Genomic DNA, 26,204 nt, shown 5'->3' on the forward strand with positions numbered 1-26,204 from the left:
ATCATTATTTATAAATGTAAAGTCAAATACTGCCAATCTACGAGACGAGAAAACAAAGATATATTTGGTGTTTGTTGAAATTTATGTTTTTAATTAGTGCGACTAAGGAGAAGTATGAATAAATCTCAGTAATTTAAAAATAGATTTCCTGCATTTGTGTTCAAAGCAGTGTAATAAATGCGGTTAATATTTTACTCTAATAAAAGAACGCACTAAAGTTGTATAAAATAATAGCAAGCGAGAAAGTGTCAATGCGTTTGTAATTCCGTATAATATTTTAGTATGTAGGAAATTAAAGTATAGAATATTTGAACGTAATGTCTAACTAAGTAGTTACTATCAAGCGAACGAAGAAGTTACCAAAAGCTTGTACTATAAAATAGGATATGTGAAAGTCTAAAAGTTTGATTTGTAACTTGATCGAGTTGTTTGTTGTAATTAATTTTATTTTTGGTTGACATCCTTAGAAGTGCCTATGTTTGGCTATAGCGTAGTTTTACTTCTGCCAATCGGTTAAAAGAGTTCCACTGCAAAAAGTTTTAACGTGAAAAAAAGTTACGTAAGTGTGAAAGGATCTTGTGCCCTCGGGGTTAGTTTTTAATGCTTTCCGTTATGTAAACCTGTAAGTGTTTAAGAGTTTTTCGGATATTCATGTACTCCACATTACGATTGCGTACGAGATATGATTCGTAATTGTCGAAATTTACCAACACTTGTGTCGAAAGATCTTTACTCATGTAATTTTTGACAAAACTTCGAATTATGAACTGTCATAGTTTTTTATTACATTCCATAAATATTTTTTCACCGATTATAACTATGATAACTCGAGCAGTATTTGGGGAAAGTAGGTAAAATATACCTATATACTAAAGTTCGGATGCTCCTCGCCAATAGTGTAGCAGATTCTCAAACATAAAAGTCTCTGGAAATTATTTTATTTTATATTAAGTATATATTTTATAGTATAAGTATATCTGTATTTAAGTAGAATGTTTGTTTTATATAATATATGTATTGACTTATTTATTTTTATATTCCTACACCCACATTGCCTCATCTCTGCATCACCCAAAGGTTGACTGTTAGAAAATGCCTCAGGCATTAAGTCCGCCTGTATACATTTACTGTATATAAAGTTTAAATAAATAAATAAATAAACTTATAATAGTATCGAGCGAAATATTAGACTGAAAGCAAAGATTGAAAACACATTAATCCCATATTTTAGCAGTATGTTTTTACCGAGCTAAGTACGGATCTCTAAAAATCATTTGCAAGTATGTTAAGCAGTACAGACAAGAAAAACAAAGTGCATATAAAAAATGTTTATCGGCGGCATCGTTCTATGTCTGCCCAGCGCGCGTAAGTAATCTCGTTTGCAAATGACCGGAGGCTATCGAGCAGGTTGGAGATTTGCGGTCAATGGCTCGAGAAATTGTACCGATCATACTTACCTTCGACTGCTTTTCTTCATTCCACATCTAGTACACGTACCATATAGTATTACAACACCATAGTTTATATTTAAGTTAATGGTATAGAAAAATATAATACAAATGGCATTTTATAGTATTAAAAAAATTATTCAAGCCGTTTAATGATGTCACGATTCATTCTTCTTTTGCTTTTTCTTCTCCCCTCACTACTCTCGGTTTTGCGCATCCCCTTCAGCAAGGTCATTTACATTATGGATTGATATAAATTATAATAGGAGCCCTGGTACCTTCGATCAATTATTGTTCGAAGCCTGATACATTTACTAAACCTTTATCAGCTCTACATTGAATAATATACAAAAAAAATCAATTTTCGTAATTAGTATACCTTGCTGTAGCATAAAATTTCGCTTTACATGGTAGAAGACTAAACACATTAACAATTAGAACAGCCCTGGCTGTGCAATTTCTCCTTGTCAGGTATTAGTTGCAAGCAATAAGCTAAGAAATAAATAGATTTACTTGCGTACTAATCGTGTAAAGCATAAAGTTTTTATAAGAAAGTAATTATAACGCTGGTGAATTACGATAGTCTGATACTAATAGGCAGGGCTTTAATCCCATTTTAATTTATTTAGTTATTTTAATTACAGGTGGCGGGAGGTGTCTATTAAGCCTTTAAAGTATTCTACAAATTGTCGGCGATGGGTTAATGCGTTAGTCGAGGTTTTATATATAGTATCAATTATTATAATATGGTTTTATGTCTGAAAAATATGATTAATATACTTTAATTTACAAATAATGATTTTTGTAGCTAAAATAATCGCCTCTCTTAACTATTTCTCTTTACTTTCCTTAAGGCTGGTCGTGCATAAGGGTTTTAATTTTATTTTCGTGCATTTATAAAGATTTTCAGCATCAGATGTTCTTCTTGATCGATTACCTTCGTCTGCTATATAAAAAATAGCAACCTGCGACGAAAATCGACCTAAAAATCAATTTACTGTGACGGGAGGCCTTCGACAAACAACAGCTGCATTCGAAGTCAAGGTTCACTTGTCTTGTAATTGGACAATGGCTATCTGCTGCGTGTGATTAGATACATGATTTACCGGTGAATTGTGTTGTCATAATAGGCTATTCATTATCTATTCGGTCGGACACTCGAACGTAGATACGCAAAACGGAGCCAGTCCACAATGGCACTTTTGAAATATTGAAGATTGAAGTTTAAATCGTATTTTTACTCATTAATATTCTATTTTATATTTTGTTAATAAAAAGTTCAAATTAACATATTTTGACTAAGATGTTTTTACTAGTGGAAAATATAGACTATTATACTAGAACTAATTTGGCATACTCAGCTGATTTTCGACCATACTGTGGGTTGGATCCTTTTTGCGTATCTATTTCTACTTGTAGTGTACTTAGTAAATCTATAGGTATAAGCTTGATACCAAGTTATAATAACATAGATATTATAACTTGGTATTTGTAAACATTTTAAACGCGGTCAGCCGTGAAATTATTGAGCTTCGACTCTTTAATGACGAAAATATTAAAATTCTGTGTCTTGACCGAATTTTTCCAAACATTCAGGTTATGATACGGATAAAACCGGTATTGTGTCGGTTCAAAGTTCGTTATCGATTTTAAAATACCAAGATAGGGATTATTTTGTTTAAGAGTTTTAAGAATTTAACGGTTCAACAATTAAAGCCGAAAACCGTCGATTATACCGCAAGGATTTTAGGCTTAAGCTAATATCCGGAGATTTCGTATCTTAATTGCTTCGTAATACTTGGTATAAACTTTGAATATATTAAAACTTTATTAGAGTAGTTTGTATGTTGACTAAACGATTATGGAACGAGTGGTATCTAAAATTAATATATATCTTAAATTTATTTTTTATACTAGCTTTTGCTCGCGGCTCCGCCCGCGTTATAAAGTTTTTCAGGCTAAAGTTTTCCATTATAAAAGTAGTAGTTTCCCGGGAGCCTATGTTCTTCCCAGGGTTTCAAACTGTCTCCATACCAATTTTTATCTTAATACGTTGGGTAGTTTTTGAGTTTAAGACGTTCAGGCAAACGGATGCAGCGGGGGACTTTGTTTTATAATATATTTTTGAGAACTTTTAAGAGGAATAATCCCGACATACATCATTGTTACATAACTTTAACCGTTTACGCAGCGCACGCAACGGAAGCTCTCAAAACGAATAAATTGTCCCCGTATTTGTAACATGTTTCATTACTGCTCCGCTCCTATTGGTCATAGCGTGATGATATACAGCCTATAGCACCCCCACAAATAAAGGGCTATCCAACACAAAACGAATTTTTCAGTTCAAACTGGTAGTTTCTAAGATTAGCCATTACTGCTCCGCTCCTATTGGTCATAGCGTGATGATATATAACTTAGAGCACTCCACGAACAAAGGGCTATCCAACGCAAATAGAATTTTTCAGTTTGGACCGGTAGTTCCAGAGATTAGCCATTGCTGCTCCGCTCCTATTGGGTATAGCGTGATGATATATAGCCTATAGCAATCCACAAATAAAGGGCTATCCAACGCAAAAAGAATTTTTCAGTTTGGACCGATAGTTCCTAAGATTAGTAAACAAATATAATGAGAAAGCTTCGAACTGCTAAGCTATCGGGAGTTACACGTGTCATTGTGAGTCAACCATAAAAGATAGACATATGCTGTCGTGGGATATTTTTACATAATTTTAAGGAGAACATTTCCGTCATACATGATTTCTGTGTAGCTTTAACCATTAAGCTTGCACACGCGACGGAAGCTTAAAAAATGGAGTAACTTCTCCCGTTTTCCCAACATTTCCCTTCACTGCTCTGCTCCTATTAATTGTAGCGTGATGAAAAGTATACTATAACCAGCACAGGAGTATGACAAATAATTGTACCAAGTTTCGATAAAATCCGTCGATTCGTTTTTGTTTCTATAACGGTTATACAGACAGACAGACAGACAGACAGACAGACAGACAGACAGACAAAAATTTTACTAATTGCATTTTTGGCATCAGTATCGATCCCTAATCACCCCCTGATAGTTATTTTGGAAATATATTTCATGTACAGAATTGACCTCTCTACAGATTTATTATAAGTATAGATTTAGAAATTTAATAATTATGTCCAAAATACTCGACATACTGGAATTTGCTAATTATGAGTTGTTCCACGACTAACATATACAGACGCTTGTAATCCAGTTAAGTTTAGTATTTAGTGACTATTGCTGTCCAGAGTCAGCTTTACGTGACTCGTACTATAATAAAGAATAGTTGATTGTGACCTTGGATAACGTTGAACAATCTTGGTTTTACTATTTGTAGGTACCTACTTACTACTTACACGTGTAAGGTAAACACAAGGTAATTGAAGAAAACAGGTGACGTTTTTTATAAAGAATATTGTTTTAAATTACGGTTTAGGTTCAAAATAAAACAGAACTGTTAATGTACCGCGTGTTTGAGTCAAATAAAAATATGCAGTTAGGTCAGTACTGTAATATTTAGCAACGAAATGCTGATTTCTTCGTTGCGAGTGTTATTTGCACGAATTACAGTACAATTGAATAATTATTTAATATGTATATCTATTTTTATTGCAATTATATGTATAAAAATGGAGATTTTTCCCATTATACTTAATTAATTATGCAGGTTCAACGCTTCGCAGCTCCAAGATTTTATTTGAATATATTATTTATCTTAAATAGAGCAATGAAGATTATTTATGTTATTTATAATGTTCATTCTAGTTAAATGATAAGGTGCCATATGCATTGCATCTCTAAGTATGTCATATCACAAGTTATCATTAAGGTCAAATGATGAATTGTCGCTTTGAACAACTAGACCTTGTTTTTTGACCTTAGATATTGTATCGATTTCCGGAATTTTGATGTAAACTGAATATATATTTATAGGCTAGTATATGATATAGATCGTGCACACTTTATGATAATTCCTGTGGGAACGAACCTTGAATCGAAAAAAAAGGTAATGCCAGAATAGAGTTTACATTCGATAGATGTTTTTAGAAATACTTGTAACATTTTAATGTGATCTGGGACATACCTTCTATTTAGCATAATGATATCCAAGGCATGTTATGACTTATTCTTATAATAATATGATATATGTGAAAGTTTGTAAAGATGTTTGAATATTTATTAGAAGTAAACATAGATATCTCTCAATGGAATTGGGAAAAATTTGGCACACAGGTCTAGACTTTTGTCTCAGAAAATTACACAATAGGACATTAGGGTACGGGCAAAGGTTTCACGAGGGCGTAGCTGTGAAAAATGCCTTGTAATCTGTAGTGTGGAGTATCATCATCTAGAGATTTAATCACAAACTATCTATGCCAACAACTTTGTCTACGTGAACTTACCTGATCGGCCTGGCAAGTTTACAATGAAATGCAAATATATTCAAATGATAATTTTTTCCTACATCCAATTTCAATGAAACAAAGCTTACATTCTATTCCCAACTATATCCGGTGTAAAATACATTAAAATCTCTTTGGTAGTTTCAGTGATAGGCGCACACAAACAAACAGTAAACTGATAGAAAAGTCTTATAAAAGCTGTTGATTTGTGTTCCATTACTCTTTTTTAATTAACCCCTTTTTTATTACTTTCAATAAACAGACATAGCGGGTTCTACTGTTTTATTATACGTATTTATGTATCGATAAACGTAGCGTGTCGCTTTTGGTGTGTTGATGTATTTGAATAACTAAATAGTTGATATATGTTTGGAGTGCGGGTTCTATGGGAACACAGTTTGGGCATACCATAGACTCTATTTTCAGTTTAATGCAATATACCTATGATATATTTTCCTATGGCGCTTATATAAATTTGAATGTGTGTACTATTGTGTGTATAATATATATACTTATGTGTGTATATTACAAAGAACAACTAAGTTTATAAAACAGTAAAAGTGTACCATAGCGAAAGCGATTTTAAGGTTAAATTATACTTATAATTAATACATTTCCCCTGTTATATATTTGGATTTCCGAGTTTGTTCACGGTTACGGTCGCTGGAACAGGGATTAATTCCGGTAACAACATAATCCATATTGTGGCCTGAAATACGAGGCATGTCTGCCATTTTCACCTAATAAAAGGACAAATAAGCTGAAATATACCGTAATCAGTGAACATAATAAATATATTACATTATTTAAATACGGTATATTTTGCCCATTCATCCATATTAAAAAGCCGCTTTTCATGTCCAAATTTTATGGCGGCTTTATTTATATTTTACGTTTATAAATATGAATACTGAAAAATACATTATGCTAACGATGTATAAAAGAGAGTTGAAGATAAAAAATTGGAGCAATTCATAAACGTCATTCGTATTATTTATTGCAATCGATAAGGCGTCGTAATTCGAGAAGTCTGAATTGCCCTATAATAAATATTCGTTTTTTAATATCAAAGCATAGAACTTAAGAGGAAAGAAGATCAACATAATAAATAACGTAAATATGTGTGAGTTGTTGGAAGAAAGTGCAATATAGTCGTAATTTATGACACATTATTTCCATACAGATTATTTACAATCTACGTTTCAGTTATCATAGTGATACCGTTATCTTGAGTATTTAATTTATTGTTAACGTAAGTATTTTACTAGAGGACTGGCGTAAGCAATTAGGATATAACCATAAATTGATAATAGATAACACGATATTATCATGTGCGTGTTATTCAGATAAGGGCTTTTCGTTCCATGTTATGAAATTTGAACAGATTGTTTATTCGTTCAATGTTTTCAAAGCAACGGTCGACACATTACCCACTTGTTTTAAAACGAGAATCACATTTGTTTATGTACACATAAACTTATTTATTTACATTGTATTTGTGTCATAAAATCTGCAGTGTAAACATAGCACCTCTCGCTCCGAAAATTACAAAGCACTGCGCGACTCAAGTATATAAGATTCATGTGTGGTGTCATATCAATAATTCATCTCGGTAACGGATGACGGGCCATAAGTCTGGCAACCCCAGCACTGCAGCTGCGTGTCTGCGACCCAGTTGGCCGTGTCGTTCTCATTTCTGTCCCCTAATATCCGACCTACTTTCACATCCGTCACTTCAGTATGCAATGGCTTGCGAGATAAAATGTCGGACAGATTAGCGTTAATTCATCTTGGCTTATTACACGTGCCTACATCGTTGGGGTTTTATTTTACTTAAATTTTACCTTCCTTGATTTATTTCGGATTACGGCCTTTGAAGGACTTTTGAAACATTGATTTATTATAATTTGGCTCAATAGTATTACTAAAAGAAATCGATAGACAATCAAAATTATATTTTGATGTTAATACACAATGATGGTCAACAGATATATTATTTAGATGACTATAACTACTAAAACTTGTTTGAATATGAGCAATAATTTTAAGACATTGTAAGTCAACAATAAATCATTTTAAAAACAATGTAAGTTGATATTTTATTAGCTATTTCTAAGCCTGGATAATTATGGACCAAGCTCAAGTCGTTTCGTCACCTGCCAAGTCAGATTATCGTGTAAAGTATTACTAGAATAATTTATATGCCACGAAGACACCGATGGTAACAAACGGAACGAAGGAACAGCAAAACAATTCTTAAACTATTGTTTTTTGCGATTACTTTGTGGTCGCGTGATGTCATAGTTCGGTTAGAAGAAAACATTATATTTATTACTCTTATGATGTCATTACTTATTGAAATAAAACATCAATGGGACAGCTTTGTGCCTTTGTTTACAGTATAGAGGTAAAATTGAGAAATGTTTTGTGCAACTTACACTCTTTAATCCTGGTTCTAATATGACAACGTTGACTTTAAATTATCAGATCAGCCTTCATAGACCGGCCACTAGGTGACCGTGTTTCGATAGGACGGAACTCTTGTAGAATTTGTAGTGAACTCGCGGACATATAATTTACATACATAAGGAATGCATTAGATTGCCTCACGTCGAACTTGTCAACATTGCTTACATCCAGTTAATGTAACTGTGCTTTTAGAACACGCAAGATTTCAATTTGTATGAATTTTTTGCCCGTCTGGATATTTCATAAATGATAGTCGTACCGTCCCCAATTTACTCTATATACAGCTAAATCGATTGATTTTGTTTCATAAAAAACGCGAGCAATATATTTCGCTACAGGTTTTACTGTAGTCTGCAAAATTACCGAGGACTTGAAAACCTTCGCTTAATCCCAATAGCTTTGCATTTCTCAAAGGAAAGTTACGCACGTGTATGTCACCTTTGTCGATGTGTTTGTTCATGTGTTGAGGTGATTAATTATCACCTTATTATCGTTATTATTGGAATATTTGGTAATTTTCCTCTCTGTTTAAAAGGAAAAAACTTTCCTTGCCGTACAAAAATATTTCTCTACATTAAGGCTGTCTCAAGTTCATAAAATACGAACTGCTGCATAATTTTTTAGTCGGACACTCAACTTTAAACGTTCTCGTGTAAAATAGAATATTATAAGTAGTTATGGCATTTACTGTACAAGTTTAATGCACGGGCACTAAAAATAAACATACATCATCATACTCTCGGAGTCGGTAAGTGTTGCCTATAATAAAACGACGACGGTCGGATAAGTATATTTAACAGCTACCCGCGTAACATTTTTTATTCTGATATCCTCTATCCACCATAAAGTAACATTAAATTATCACCTTTAATAATTATTATTTGTGAAAAACATCTTATAATAAAAAAAAACTATTTTTCGAATTTTGTCGCGGTTTTTATTTATAATTTTCGCCCGAGGTTTCAAAGACTTTTCAGCCTTGGTGGTCACGAGGCGGACTGACACGACAGACTGTCTAACATTCGCGTAAACATCTTATTATTTGTAGTACATACAGTACATATTTGATGCTCATATCCACTATAATAAGCAACTATCTAATTTCGTTTAAATTGTCCACATTTTAGTCACAATGTCAGATTTACTGCTGAGCATAAGATGCATAATTCATGTTGCATTGAATAAGGCGATTGTCATGTTCATCTCATACATATTTGGGCGATAAAATTAAATTTGACAAGGCTATATTGATCGTTATTAACAGAGAATGTGTCTGATGTGAAAGTTTGTAAATACTGTTGTATATGGTATTTCGTGGATTTATTATTATTGAGTTTCATTTGTGACTGAGAAAGTTGCTTTGCTCAATCCGTCACTCTTGTACACGGAAAGTGTAAGATGTTTGACGATTTTAAATACAGATCACTAGATCATTTCTTGTTTCTGCAATGTAGTATAGTTATTATCATATCGCACGTAATTTCTAATAGATAGTAATATTACAAACCACGTGCAACTTTGTTATAAGTTCTTTGATGAGGCCAGCAAGAAAACAATTGATATAAAAAAAAACATTATTTGTCCTCAGTCTGACGAAAATCTCTTGTTGGGTCTGATATCTGAGTACACATAATTCAGTCTTTGTGGTCAGTGTATGTGTTGTTGAATGAATAATATGATAGTAAAAACCGCCATAGAAATTATAATAATATTTACGCATTGTGATTGTTTTTTGTTAAGCTTTTAAAAAATTATTATTCTTTTTTGGTTGTTTATAGATTTAAGTAATTATATAGAGAAAAGTTGTAAGTTATAATAATTTTAAGGTGGTAGCTCAAGGTCCATTTTCATACATTTTGTTTCGGCTTTAATCTGGGTAACTAAACAAGTATTGGCAAGTAAAGAAGAAGGCCGAAACAAAATGTATGAAAATGGACCTTGAGCTACCACCTTAATTTCATTTCACTGGTTTCAATCTAAAAGACCATGCGCTTGTGACAGTTATATAATTTTGTTTAAAATCTCATTTAACAAACATCTCATCATATATTATTATAAACATATTAACTTTATAAACCAGTCTACAATCTTTAATTTGCTATCTAATCTGATAATACTTAAGTTTCTATTACGTGGCTATAGGATTAATGTTTAGGTGTGTGAAGAAAGGTGAAATACCGGTAGATAAACTAGAAATTAAATGTAGTGTACACATGACAAACTTTAAATATTTTAGGTTCATAGTGTTGATGCACGAAATATCACAATAAGAATAAAGTTGGCATACTAAAAACACGGGCAAAGTTTGCTGCCAATAGTTTTTTGTTAATATTTTCGAGCCAAAACCGATCTGTACACCTTGCAGACTTTGCCCGACATTATTAATGTAACACAAATAATATTTTTTGTTCGAGGGCTCATTAAAGATCACCGGAAATACATCCGTATTTCTCGTGCAAATACCATATGTACGACAGATGGCAAAATAGTAAACATAGGTGAAGTTGTGCTTGAAAGTCGTAGTGGTGTATAAAAAGTTATGTTCATTCGGCTCACAGTATACTGCTGTTAGCGATGTCTGGCTGACTTTAACTTAAATTTAAAAACAGTTACTAACTGAATTATTTTATATGGTATCCTTTATATAACATTTATTTACTATAAGCTTTTAACATATACCGATTTCGAAATTAAAGAGCAAATTAGAATTAATTAGTTTGCTAAGAAGATCAAAGACTATACACCAATAATACAATTTGAGAAGTAGAAATCCTTGTTTTATATTCAATGTTAAAATTATGAATATGTTTTCTGAAATAAGTAGGTATATGTTCTAGACTTTAGACTTCTTGATACACATTTTTTTCTTTTAAGGTTGACACAAATTGAAATTCACAAGTTAATTAAAACACAATCGTGATTTTGTAACTTTCGTGTTTCATTTAATATTTCAATGTAAACCTTTTTTAATTCACTAGCGTCGTGAATGTTGAACTAAAATTAATTTACCTTTTCCGTAAAATGCCAAATTAATGAGCTCCCAACGCCGGCGACATAATTAAATGGTTTAAAATTCACGTACTCGTTTTTGCAGCACAGTCGCACCCTGCATCGACCGGGGTAAATATTCCCACACGTTATACATGTGCTCTAATCCGTGGTTTAAGGGTGCGACCATTTTATTAAGACCTCCCCCAACCTATAAACGGATGTAAAAATCTTTTAGATATTTACCGTCGTTTCGATTGGTAGAGATCTTTGATGATGGTTAGTGTTCATGTGAATTTGCCGCCTACACGTTCACACGAGCCCCCATAACACGTGTAGGGTGGCTATTTAGTCCCAAATTAGGTTAACTAACTTTTTGTTCGCGGCCTTTGTCAACGGGAATGGGTTTCCGTCGCGAGCGGAGGACATTTTAATAAAGGATATCTGGATTTTAAGAGGGTTTTGTTCATAAAAGTAAGACAATGCTACGGAAATATTAATATCCCTATAAAAATGAGTGGGAACTTTTTATAAAATTTGTTATAAATAAATTCAATATTTGATCTTAAATAACAAAATGTTACATTTAATTAACACATTGTAACCTTTAAATTCTTTTCAATATTCAAAGTCCAGATTAACGATCCTTGAAGCATTCCATTAGAGATTTGTTTACTAAATGCTGAATGGTTACTTTCTCATGCGGAAAGCGTGTATGAACAATTAAAACAATACAGCCTCCCTTTCCGAGATGCGCACTTTGTACATAAACTCGACTCACTGGTGTAGAATTTAGGTCAATTTTCACATATTTCATGGGACACGACGTTTTTGTGTTTACAGTCGTAAAACAGTTCCATGAAATTAGCATTACAATGGGTTCAGTCAAAATATGTATGACCATCCTCTTCTTCGATTTTATTTAGAAATACTTGGTATAACATAGATGTAAAACAAATCTACAGTAAAGATTGTGGATACAAATAGGATTATTGGTTTGTATAGAAAAAAATCTATTGGTGAAGTAGAGCTTAGATAGAGGTCCAGCTTTGAAGATATTAGAGTATTTTAATATATTCCATTTAATATATCTTAATAATATGCGATTATTTTTTATTCATAAACTGCGAAGAATAAATTAAAAATTAAAAATATTTGGATGTTTGTTAGAAGTAAACTCAGAAATAGCTGAACGGATTTGGATGAAATTTGACACATGGATAGACCATGTCTTACGATAAACTGCTTTTTATTTTGGTAACTTCCCCCGTGAGAAATTATTAATCTTATTTTTACAGTACAGATATCGTTATGCATTGGTACAGTGGTTTAGAGACTTTTGTAGCGGGAAAGGCTTTTAACGCGGGCAAAGCAGTGAGCAACAGCTAGATATATTAAAATATTAATGAAGTGAAACATATCTTGGTCTTAGTTATAATATTAATACGTACTTATTTCTGCACTGCACGTTTATTTGCAATCTGAAAAGATAAGAACGTCAATATTAATCATTAAGGAACTCTATTATAGTAGTATTATATCACATTTTCTTTTGATATGTAGTTTATACATCGATAAGGCGTAGGTAATTTTTATCGCAGCTAACTCAGTTTGAGAATAAATAGAAAATTCTTAAAATATATTTATTAAGAGAGTAATAACAACGTAATTAATTATTGTTACTACTGCCTAAATAAGACATAAATAACAAATATTCAATATACGCAAAATATTTTAATATCACACACTATAAAAAAATCGCATAAACTACTAAAATACTTTACTAAACCATAAATATACTTAAAGAGGCGAAATTATCTTTTAATCTGTTTGATTTAGTAACACAGGCGTATTATTAAGAAAAATATACGTTTTTCAAACGTCTGACTGCACGTTCAGCTATAAAATATTCCCGGCAAGATTGGTTTGTGTACGAGTACGTGTAATTTTATTATTGCTTCGTGTTTACAGGTCTGGTTTAAATTGATTTTTAAATGTTTCGCCGCGAACCATCAAAAGGTTAATGCGGGAATTCTGTTGATTGATATCAAAATTGAATTGATGTTACGGTTGATTTAATTTTGGAATGAGATGGGATATGCTGCGGACTTTTAAAAAGTAAAGCCAATAATAGGAATTGTTTTGATATAATTAACGGTAAACATTTGTTTTGCGTATTTAAAAATGTCTAACCAGAAAGATTAGCTACTAATTAATGTTTCCAATAAAGGAAATAAGTTTATAAGTATAAAAAATATATCGCTTTATTATTATAACTTAGTGCAAATATTGGTTTTATAGCATCAAGACACATGTTGTACAACTAACAATAGAAAAAATAATAGTTAAAAGGCTAATTAATTGAACTGGAGAAGATGTCACTTTATATAATTTAAAGATATTATAACGATTTACCCCCTTATTCATAAACGTTTTTTATCTAAGGACGGAGTAAAGCTGTGATAACAAGCCTGTTTCTCAGTGCCCAACGGCACTGAGAAATAGACATAGGGCCGTTGTGATTGGTTTTTATTGTTGTATTTCAATATTAGCCAATCACAACGGCCTTACGTCTACGCACTGCGAAGACTGCCATGCCGTCAGCACTGAGAAACAGACTTGATATCACAGCCTTACTCGGTCGTTCGATAAAAAACGTCTATGAATAAGGGGTTAGTGATTATGGCACTTATTACAGACATGATATGCTTATTATATTAACACTTTACCTACCTAATAAATAAAATTATAGCTTCTACGTCAAGTATTCAGGATATAATTTTCAAGAAGTTTGCAGGTTTCATTTTGTTGTACATGCGGAATAACGTAAAAGTGAACAAGAGAAGGAAAACCTTTCGAAGCACTTATTTGAATTAATAGGTAGTTGTTCAAAAGTTTGTACACTAAGCATGGGCTACTTCAAAGAGTTTATTAAAAATCAATACAAACAAGAGGGAACTGAATTTTGTTTGAATGTTTACACGGAAGGCGGGAGTAAGAGAGAAAGAGAGAAAAATTACGTTACTGCATTTAGGGCCGGTTTCACAACTCCTGAGTAAATGCTACGTGTTTCATACAGTATGTACAAGCCGACCAAATACAAACGTCACACTCTAATCTGTGCTTCGGAAGATTAGAAAATAAATAGTATAACTGGGGTTTTAATGTTTATAATGGCCTCTGTGTTCGCTTATATTTAAAAAGAAAAGTGTTCGTGACTCCGTCAGTAGAATTGGTGTATTATTGTTCTCTCTGCGTAGTAATTTACAACGAACGTACTGATTTACCTCCACTAAATTTATAGATATCTACTGAATCTTATTTTACTTTAATCCGTAACTCAAGACAAATAAATAGTAATAAAATTAGTACTGTTTTCCTTTTATAAAGATTAATATTTAGCCTTAGATGACGTTGATAAAGATAAGCTATTTGTTGTTTAATAAAATATCTAACTGTCAAATAAAATCTACTTGAAAATTGTGAAACAATCCTTTAGACTATAATATTATCCTAATTAGATTTACGTGTACGCAAAAAAATAATTGCTAATACTGCACTGCATCCTTTAAGAATCACTTTTACAATTATTGAGCTCGCAACCGAACGTAGGAAAATAGTCGTATATTCTTTGGAGCTAACTGAATTGAATATCATGCCAAAATGTATTACACAATCCAGGGTTCGATATTATGTCGGATTATCTTTTGTCGAGAACGCAATGTTCATAAGAGCGGTTGATACGTCAGTTCTAAATGTAGAAGCAAATCACAAATATAACAACCAGCGACTCGTGTGTGCACTTATAATCTATTAAAACTGAGGACTTTGTACATCTGGCTTCATACTAAATTAGATAAGTGCCGTCTGCATTTTGTCGAAGCCGCGTCGTCTCTTTTTACAAACATGGAGTTTGCATTACAAGAAAGGACCTACTTACTCTTTTTGCTTAATCAGTTAGAAATGTGCATCAAAGGTGGTGTATTCTTTGACTAGACATTTCAATATGTTGTTGCCTGCATTTTAAACAAGTTTGTTTCTTACAAATATTTATTCTACAGAACAGAGATATCGATCATCAAATCTTTGAATTAAATGATAAATCATTTTCCATTATTTCTAAACACATTTTCGTTTAATCCTTTGGCTGTTAATTAAAAATGTTGATAACACGTATACTGTAAACCTATTCTTTTACATATTGATATACAAACAATATTTTAGTTATAACATATACATTTATATATTATCGGTATCGTAATATTAATAATAAATATTTAAACTACTGGAACGGTAAGTAACGTTTCATAATGATTACGTAAAATCATTTTTCCAAGTATACTTTTATCTTACTTTACTTCTTACTTTATTTATATTATTAATAAGTAAATGTTTACAGTGTTAATAAAGATATCAGAGTTTGATGCAATGTTTGTAAACAAAAGCGATAGCTGTTGCCGTAATCAAAAAATATTTTTTCTTTATAATCATAATTACATTAATTTCACGCTGTTAGCAGTAATTAAATCTCAAAACAAAGTTTTATGTTTTAAATAACTGATACCGCATGACATCGATTATATGATTTTGTGTTACAATAAAGAAAAATAAGAAAATATGGAAGTAATTGAAATTCATTTATACCCGCAAATTTGTTGAGCTTTGCATTTCGTTGTACGATATACAGGCCATTATAGTACTTATTTCTTTGACTTTAGAAACAATGGTTCTCAAGTAATATAGTCATAAGTCTTGCCTTTGTCGGCTGCCTCCCTTTAAGAGCTCAGAGCTATTAACACTGGGTTTGAAGGCAATATTAAACGACATAATTGGAAGTTCTATCTTAAGTTCATTAAGACTTCTTTGCTTTGTTTTAGATTGCTTGATGTTTCCTATGACGTTAGTCTAGTAGATTGACAGTAATTTACAATTGTTATTTGTACTTAAAGGCGTTGTTGTTATTTAGAATATAAAATATTTACGCATTGAACCATAAAATATTTTGAATTATATTTCCACATTTTTATTATACTGTAATATTAACAAATATTTACGAATCCACTATTCTTATTAAACATGGCTAGCTATACAATGATATATCATATATGGTTAGAATATCTATAACTAAAAAACCTTATTTTTTAGGTATATCACACCAATAACAAGACATAATCATATTCAGACTTACACGACGTTATACATCGCAATATTCGTCTAAACATTATTCGGAACCGTGATAAGTGGAGCATGCAAATCTACAAGGGATGTCGCTATTCCAGTAAAACCCATAACCCTTTGAGGGATTGGATCCGACGTCTATCCGGCCGTCTAACGAGATCAATCAGTCGCGACTCCACGCAGACAACAGACGTGAACGTATCAGTTAAATTGTGTTTTGTTACTTAGCATCAGCTAAGCTATAAATGACGTTATTATCGCTAAAACTTTATACATTATCAGTCTTACTTATAAAAAAATCGCGAAGCTATGCTTAGTTAAAACACAAATTTACTCGATCAGATCAGTCAAAACCCATCATCTTGCCTCTTATAAGGTTAAATTAGGAAACTGGTGATGTTTTGACAGTTATTTAAGCAACTCTTACGCACCTCTTAATGCTAAAACAAGTTTATAAGTAAGACTGTATAGTTAGAGTTACAGTAGGAGCACCTGTACATGGACATCCCCAATTTTCCAATTTATGATTGGGGGGTAAGCCTATCCCCACATGGAGTACATCTCTCAATCGTGGGCATCTAAGCGCTTGCGGGTTCGTAGGTGGTTGTGATCATATTATTAGGTAACCCATTTGATTATTAATCATTTGAAAACATTAGGATTTCTTTGTAGAGCATGGATGGAGTATTTTCATTTTTATTACATTTTACAAATACTTGCATAATCAACGGAAGATATTTATCGGGTCTCAGAAGCTCAGTTATATTGCATTTTGCTGTCATACCAATCCATTTGAAATGCAGTCGGATGCTATTGCTCTTGTTGTCTATATTACGATTGAAATTCCCTGAGGAATTGAATATTGATGATAATGATTTATAACTACTGAGGAAAATGGTTATTTCCAAATTTAAATATTAAATTGCCTATGTTTTTCAACTTAACTATAATATATTTCTTATTTTATTTTTCATTCAGAGACTATAAGTTGCTAATTATTTTCGGTATTTACTGAGAAAGTTATATTTTAATGTATACAACGTGACACATGTCAATCTATATCTAACACATATTTTGTTTCCCTCCAAAATAGAGACAGATCTATTTTTATGCAGTGCCATATGTTACGTCGAACAATGTATTGTCATTGTTAACACGCTAACGGAGATTATTGTTTACGCGTTCCCGGACCACTTTATTGCTTTTAATATATTCTTGAAAAGGACGGAGGTACGAGTGAAAAGGATAAACAAACAGGACGCCTCTTGCGTAACACCATACGATACAATGGGATATGCAGACTCGTGGAAATTTGTGCCGCAATATGAAATCAATACTGCCTTTTACGATGTGGAATTATGATTTAAAAAAGGAACGTTTCAAGGATTTTTTATTAGAATTGTTTTGTGTAAATATTGGAAATGAGTAGTTGGTGAAAAAACTAGTAATTTAATTCATACAGCATATTTTCCACAGCATAACGAGTTTATAATTTTAAGCCCAATGATAATATGATTAGTAGGTACAAAGTAGTCATTGCGAATAACATTTTGGAATGCAATATTTTTCGTTCGGTTATACATTGAATAAATTTAGTAAACAGGTAATAGGCAAATATATCTAAGTGTTCTATAATCTATGAAGTTTCTATAAATAAATTTTATTATTCTTCAATCTATTTATATTTGCCTTATTCAAGCACGTTATTTAAATGAGATTCAAGACATTAAGAAACTAATCTGCATATCTATGTTGCTTATAATAGTGTACTGTGCAATTACCTTTAACATCTCTAGCAATAGACTTAACTTGTTATGGAAATTGCAATTGCAACCGCACTTTTAATTTCTCAATTTACGTTTTGCAGTTTAAATGGACGAAGAAACAAAAGATTTTTATGGTAATCTCTGGTGTACGGTATTGTACTGTAAATGACCTACCAATTATATCCTTCAATGGTGGTTTAACAATAGAACGGTGAATGGAAGGCAGCCGCCGGAACATTGACACGGCTACCGACAAAGGAATTGTATTCTATGTAGGCAACATTAGTATTGTTTTCGCGTATCCTTTATTTCTGCAATATTATACAAATTAATCTAGTTCACAGTATTTGGGAATAACAATACCTTGTAACAACTTTATATCAATAGTGGTCTATCTGGCCTAATTTCTATTAAATTCTATCTGAAGTTTCTGTGTTTCTGAAAAACATCAAAACATGTTCACACATCTTCAAACAGTAATATTAGTAAAGGTTAACAATACATGCATGAAAACATATTACTGTAAACGTTTATTTTTTGGAGCGTGATTTGGCGTATTTTTGTAGCTTACGTCAATAAAATTCACGGTCTTTTATAATGGGGCGGGTTGGCCGGCCAGATTGTATGATGGGCGCACGCGCCGGCACTTCCGCTCGGGGGCTTATTGTGCCCGTGCCGTGGACAGGAAGTGACGATACCATCTACCACGGCGAACTTTATGAGCCCATCAAAACTTTTTTAAACCACAATGTGTATGTTAGTTCACAAAGTGTTATATTATGCAATATCTTAATGCAAAAAAAAAGTTATTTTAATCCATTGAGATTACGATTTGGGATAGGTATCTTTTATGATTCAATTATTACCATTACGATGTTTGTAATAAAGTATGCCTGCCTGCAAAAATATCTTTGTTTACGAAAAAGTATAAACATTTTTACAACATCAAAATAAACAAGATACTCATTAGCATTTAAGAATTACCTAATATCAGCAATATTACGACATTATTCAGATACAATTGACCTTTATTGATTGTACACACACTAAACCATAAACGTGGCTTAACTGCGGTATTCGAATAAAATAGGCCTTTACTTGAATCCAAGCCCATTTAGAAAGAGGTGACCTGGTTTTTATTTCCATCGCATTCACATTTCAATTTTCATTCAATTCAGTGCTGTATGCGATCGAAATTGCGATGTTGAGGTAGTTTTAGGTCAAACAAATTTTTAACCCGTGCCAATGTTTTGGATGCTTTGTTTTAACGATACCAATTGAGATTTATTTTTTGGTTTTGCATGCGTGATTTGAATATTATACTTTTTTAGTCAACCTTTTGGCAATAAGTCATTTATAACTGGCATATTTGTCTGGCTTAGGGTTCCATTATATTTTAATAAGATACTGTGATAGTTTTATCATAAAATTCTTTTTATTTTCATATTATTTTTCATACAAAATCTTTTTACAGTTTTTATCTACTTTCTTCTCCATGAAGCATTAATCTACAATTAATCAAAACTACCATGTATGTCAATTTGTAAAATTTACGGTATTGTGTTCAGCCGGAGTAAGTCCATGTGGATTTATTCACCGTACGCGTTAATTGGAGCGTCGTTCCGGCGAACATTGTGTTAACTTTGCTTTGTTATGGTAATACAGTGCGTTTCATTTCCTTCCAAAAATAAATTATGTTTACAAACGTTGCAGTTTTGCGAATCGAACAGCGGATACTTGTGTTCTGTCGTTCGGATGTTTGTGTAATCTTTGATACGTTTCCTATAATTATTGATAATAACGCCCTTTAAGTAAATATTCGTGCCAATTCGAGTGCATTCTTTTATACAGGAATGTATAATATACTTGATTACGATATTGTGGTTTCGTACAACGCATATTTCGTTCGTAAAGAAGGCACGTTGTGCAAATCAGAAGTGATTCGTGGAAATATTTTTTGTAAAGGTTACATACATATGCTAATTCCAAATAAAAGTCTTTAAGTAGTTTTCAGTAATCACAGCTCAATTTCTATATTTCTTACATTAAATAATTTTACAGTCAAAGACAAGTCATCAATAAAATGTATCTGTAAGGCCTGATTATTAAATAATCATAAATTTTATAATATAGTAAAAAAACACTAATTTGTGTCTGCAATAACTAATGCAAACAGCACGTGACTTGCCTGAAAGTTTTCAAAATTGACACGGCCAGCCTGTGCGTAATTTAAATTCAGTTCGCAAAACAAATGGCGGGTCGTCAATAAATGGCTTCTTAGAACCTGTGTCAATAAACTTATGAAAGTTGAAAGCCGCAGAAAACGCCTAATTTATGTCAAAGTTAGTCACACTTTATATAGTAACTCGTGCGCAATTAAAACGCCTACTTTTATACGTTCTATTAAAATCACTTTCACCACATAAATCTGTGTGATTCATTGACCATCATAGTCGAATTGTTTTGTTTCGTAACACGATCTAGTCTGTTGTGGGAGAAGGTTTAATTTTATAACAAAAGTGTGTCAAGAGGTGTGTTATAATACCTTCTGAAAGACTCTTCTTATAAATACAGTATACACGAGTATGACGTGGTGCGTTATGTATTAAAGAGAACTTCAGAAATATACTTCGATGAAAGAAAACACTTATTTGTATTAAACAATAGTACAACGCTACCACAATCTTTCCTATCACAATTGGTTAAAAGGACTCTTTTAAACGTAGGCCACTATTCAGTTCGTAAAAAGTTTGCATAAAAAATCGGTAAACATATTTCGGAATCTGAAATTTCTTAATCAGACGCTTAATAACGTAGTATGATGTACATTTTTCAACTATCAAAAATAAAGCAAGCCAGTAAAGATAACCTTATAGAACTGGACAGAGTTATTGTCCTGAATTGCTCTGCAGTTCTAATTATAAAACGATCGATGCGATGACAACGGCGGAGCCGAATATACACGCTATTATTCCAGGATTCTCTGTGGGGAAATAAAAACAATTACCCATTTTATAGTTGATTTTGCATGGATTTACAAAGAAAAAGTTTCCTCTATCATTATTATACTTTATTATTATTGTATTTATGTATGATAATATAGGGATGTGTTTTAGGGTAGTCCCCAAACCATTGTAATAATATGTTGTGTTGCGTCCCCTTCGCATAGCGTTCGGGAGATTTTATTACTCTACATAGAAAATAGACTTTACGAGTATATTGTGCGAAGTCATTGATTATTAAAATAGCTCAAGATTAATGTGATTGTAAAAGAAAATTTGCTTTAGAATTATTTTTAAATAATGAGAAGTTTAAGTTTTTTAAATTTATGGATTAAATGAATAATACACAACGACAGAGTATGAGAATGTGATATTTATGCCTCATTAACCGCCATTTTCAATTAATGAGTCCAATCCAGTTTTTTCGATCTATTTCAAAAATGGATAAATTAGAACAAATATTTTTTGACATGCTTACAAATGACTTATGGTCATTGCTTCATTCTCGAAATAGGATTGAAGATTGAGATTGGGATGGTTTATTGAGAACGGCTGCAAGTCGTGATTTATTTCCGTATATACTACGGTGACCGTTACTGACTTCCGAGATTGTTTCTTATTAGCTTATAACATAATATATGTACTAAATATTTTTAATAACTACTTCGATTTTTACAAATAATTATTTACTATCGTGCAGTTATTTTAAACGAATGAACGAACAAACTCGGCCTCTCGCAGTCTAGATTCTCAACTAGAGCACTAACTGAATGATTTCTAAGAACATCACACCTGTCGTAGTAATGACAGATGTTCGCGCGTGCCAACAGTATGCTTTACGTTAGCGATGGAATGGAAAGAACGCATCGCAATCTCACGCCATTATGCGATGTTACTGTAAAACATAGTATGTGGACTAACATTTCCTTATTATCAGAGATGGTGTGAAATTACGATTTGATGAGCCGCTTATGTAAAACGGGAATCAGAACAAGGATGCTTGATGCTTTAATACAAGTCCCTGTTTTATTGTTAAACTTGTTATTCATTGTTTACCGTCTTTTCGGCATCTTTCAGTCTATATATGTAGAACTGGTATTGAAATCTGTTTAGCCGATATTTTGCACGAATAAATAAAATTGTCAATATGTTGCAGCAATTCGAAAACATGTTAAAATTTAACCAGATAAACAAAATACTATAAATCAATCGTATAATTTTACAAAGAATGTAATTTTGACATTCACAGTTATATTGTAATTTGTAATACTGTGAATATTCCGTTGGATATGTGATGTTCGGATGATCGTCAAGGCTGTATCACACTATGATTACAATCGTACTTTGTGATTACGAAATGACCATCTCGCGGCCGTGGGAATCGGTGATTCCAAACCAACACGAATATATTTTGTAAATTTGAATCACATTCATGAGATTTTGTGTCACAAAAGCTATTTAAGCGCCTTCCAGGGAACCATATAAATAACTTAAATACATGAGTAAAATTTACTTTTGCATTGAAAATACTTTCCTGTATTAAATCAGGGAAATGTCAAACCAACAAATACTTAAAACTCGTCGACTTGCCGGTCGTAAAGCTTCCAAATAGAAAATTCCTTCATCATGACGACGTAAGGCGCTGGGTAGTGGGCGTCAAATTATAAATAACTACCCTCGCCCATCCGATTTAGACAAACTCAATGTCATCTCCATTCTTCGTGGTATTTATGTTTTCATTACGTAAACTAAAATATAATCGTTGAGAGTATTTCAAATGTTTACAACAAATAAACATTGTTTGAACAGTAGACCCATTATAATTTTTCCCAGTTACTTGCCCCGAAGCGTACCAACATTTATCGGTAAAACAATTTCATAAATCTCATTACATAAAAGCTATTTCAGTCAATGTTGGCCTAAGTTCGATAAAAAAGCTGTAATAATAGATTGAAAGTGATCATCCATTAGCTAATGTCTGTTGATATTACAAAGAACAGCAAATATGAACTCGATTATGAAATGGAAGCAATATCATTTCAAAAATACGGGACACGAGCAGCGGTTTTGCTGTTAACTGTACTCGGAGACACAACGACGGCCACTTGGGCACGTTCAGCCTGCTTCATCCCAACGGTGACCGTTTAAGACAATGGACGGGAAAACCTTTTATTATTTCAGATCAATAACCCCTGGATATGAGCTGATGACACGTGAATGAGAATGGAGTAGTTTTCCGCTCGGGAGCCATTGTTGAGGCGTCCCTAATATTCGCATTATGTGAGATGGGAAATGCTTTAGTAAAGAAGAGCGTATCCGAGTTCATTAAGGGTCACTAATTAGGAATATTGGTGTTACGTCATATTATAGGGTTGGCAGTTTCTATAAAGGTTTTTGCGCAAATTATTATTTTTGGTTTTTTATTTAACGGCGAATGCACACACGAAAATCAAATTATATGTAAATTTTATAAATTCAAATATGACGCAGAAATGTTGTTTTACACAAACTTACCAAACTTGTCGTTTCGCGTTTATGGTCTTCAGATAGCGGGTTAAAAATACATCTAGAACTTGAATTACTGATCTTTCGAATTAGAAATGGAAGTATACAGTCCTTTGTCGACAACTAGACAAAATTTGTGAATTCAAATGTGCATATTGCTAGTTTCACCCACCCGAGAAAGTAACGTTAGCGACACAAGTCGGAATGTTAATAGTCAAAGCAATTATTTTGTACGAGTTTCGACCGCTGTACGAAATAGGATAAGGGACAATTGTCTTCGAGAACTAATGGCTTAGTTTCTTATTAGCTTTCACGTTAATTTAGAGATAGTAGATTACCGTTTACATATTTAAAAGCAACGTATAAAGTGTTTCTCGTATCTTCATTTCTTCGTTAACGACAGAAGAGGTCGGCTGCGATGGCCCATTTTTCTAATCTGATCTTATCGCTTGACAGGTGCAAGATGAACTTGTGGCGTACGCTAAGACAAGCATTTTCCAGTTGCATCACTATTACGTTGTGAGCTACTTACTTATAAAGCGAGACTTGTTAATTTGAATAAAAATAATAAAATGTTTATGGTTCGGTGAGTATTGTACGAAAGAGAAAAAAATCCTCTCAGATTTATGTGGATAATCAAGGATCTCTTCAGACAAGTAGATCAATGCGGGCATGCGGTCATTCACCTGCAGTACGCACCACGTCAGCGAGGTAGAATATTCTACACAAGGAGCCTATATTTTTTATATTTCTATATAATATATTTTATATAAATATCTTATTTCTATTAACGTTTTGCTCAAGACTATTTCACGCATAAAACAAGTTTTGCGTGAGACGACCGATTTTTTGTTTAAGGTCAGCCATTACTTTTAATCGTTGCTCATGAATGGGCATAGATTAATAAAATCGTGTCGCGTAATATACATCGACGCAAACGTGACCGCCGGCGTGCTGTACCAACAGAATAACAATAAACTTTTACGATTACTAACGAACATTGCACCTGACCATTTGGGTCATTCGTAAACGCTTGCGCCACAAAATCGTGAACATTAAAACTTAACCTAGACGATGCTGTACGTTCACCCTAACCTTAATCTCCGATTTAACCCACGCCCACGCTTTTGTTTCGAGTTTGAACCTTTGTGAACAAATATTGGTGTTAAACTTTGTTCATTTGTGGCAGATCACTCGTCATAATGTGTAACAAACATTTGTAATACTTATTTTTAGGATATCATCAACATTTCTCAGAAACCGCTATTATATTCTACATATAACAAAACTTACGGTGCTACACGGAATACTAATTTTATGCCAACATTTCGATACCCACGTACCATTGTTTCTATTTTAATAACCACGTTTCCTATTACTTATCGAGGCATGCAGCAATAAAAATTAAAAAATACGATTTCTTAATAAGGCATCTACCATTATAAGCTGTCAATCAGTAGACATGACAAGATTAAAAATACAGACGGAAAAAGCCGAGTGTTTTGAATTTCTTCATCAATCTTTTGATTCGTTTGCAACGGATCGCATATGTAAATTCTCCTTATTTTTTAAGATGAAACATAAAGGTTATTTAAAATCAAAACATTTAATGGAATCGTAACTGGATGGCTTTAAGGTTCAGTTTTGTTCAGCGTTATTATGATTAGTCAGTGACTGAGCAAATAATAGACAATGATGAATCGATGGTAGGTGTTTTATTTTGCGTTCCAATAAAGTTATTTTTGCATCAATATTTCGCTGATCTTCACCTACTTTAGTAGATTGATATTTTGTTTGCAATCGTGTGCCTATTGGATATAATTGTATCTTTCTTGGAAAACGTGTGTAATGTCAGATATTAAAATAAATGTTGAATGCGTAATAAGGAAACACGCTCGCAATAAAAATATTAGCAACTATTAAACGCACGGGAACCATGTTATAAGTATACGGTTTTTTATAATTCTAAATGGGTAGAAAAGTATAATTAAAAATGACACTTAGGTCTGTTACTTAGTGCACAAAATATGTTTTTTTTTATATAGTACGTCAGTTGTTTTTGATATTCTACTGCAATACATAACATTTTTAAGATTGAACGTTATTAGCGTTCTTCTGCACTCCTTCTCTATATTATGCCAAATCACAAACTCCTCCGTACGCGCAACGTGCTCTAAAAGGAGTACATTGTATTGTCTTTACGTATTAATATAGATTAAAATACATATGTTTATGGTATTTATTGGTTGTTTAGGAACAGCCCTTATTGCAGATAATCGTTATGTTGTTTCGAAAGCAGCGGAGATTGAAATATGATGAGATAAACATTTACTACATTAATCGAAAATTTGCCTTCGAAAACTGCATTATTTAAAACTAGAATATAACTTTTCGTCTAATGGAACGATTTTCAATTGTAT

General features: G+C 32.6%; 1 protein-coding gene across 2 annotated transcripts in view; it reads right to left on the bottom strand.

Annotated features, from left to right (window-relative positions):
• The window catches only part of LOC115451320 (ADP-ribosylation factor-like protein 4C), a 48,320-nt gene that overhangs the window by 14,464 nt on the left and 7,652 nt on the right, over positions 1 to 26,204 (bottom strand). Inside the window, exon 2 of one of the 2 annotated variants that reach the window (XM_030179610.2) lies at positions 12,785 to 12,814. The exons of the other annotated variant lie outside the window; for it this stretch is intronic. The gene's annotated coding sequence lies outside the window, so the exon portion shown is untranslated. The remainder of the gene's footprint in view (positions 1 to 12,784; positions 12,815 to 26,204) is intronic. 2 annotated transcript variants of the gene reach the window in all.

The sequence above is a fragment of the Manduca sexta genome, chromosome 15 (assembly GCF_014839805.1).
Source record: "Manduca sexta isolate Smith_Timp_Sample1 chromosome 15, JHU_Msex_v1.0, whole genome shotgun sequence".
In the NCBI taxonomy this organism is placed as follows: domain Eukaryota; kingdom Metazoa; phylum Arthropoda; class Insecta; order Lepidoptera; family Sphingidae; genus Manduca; species Manduca sexta.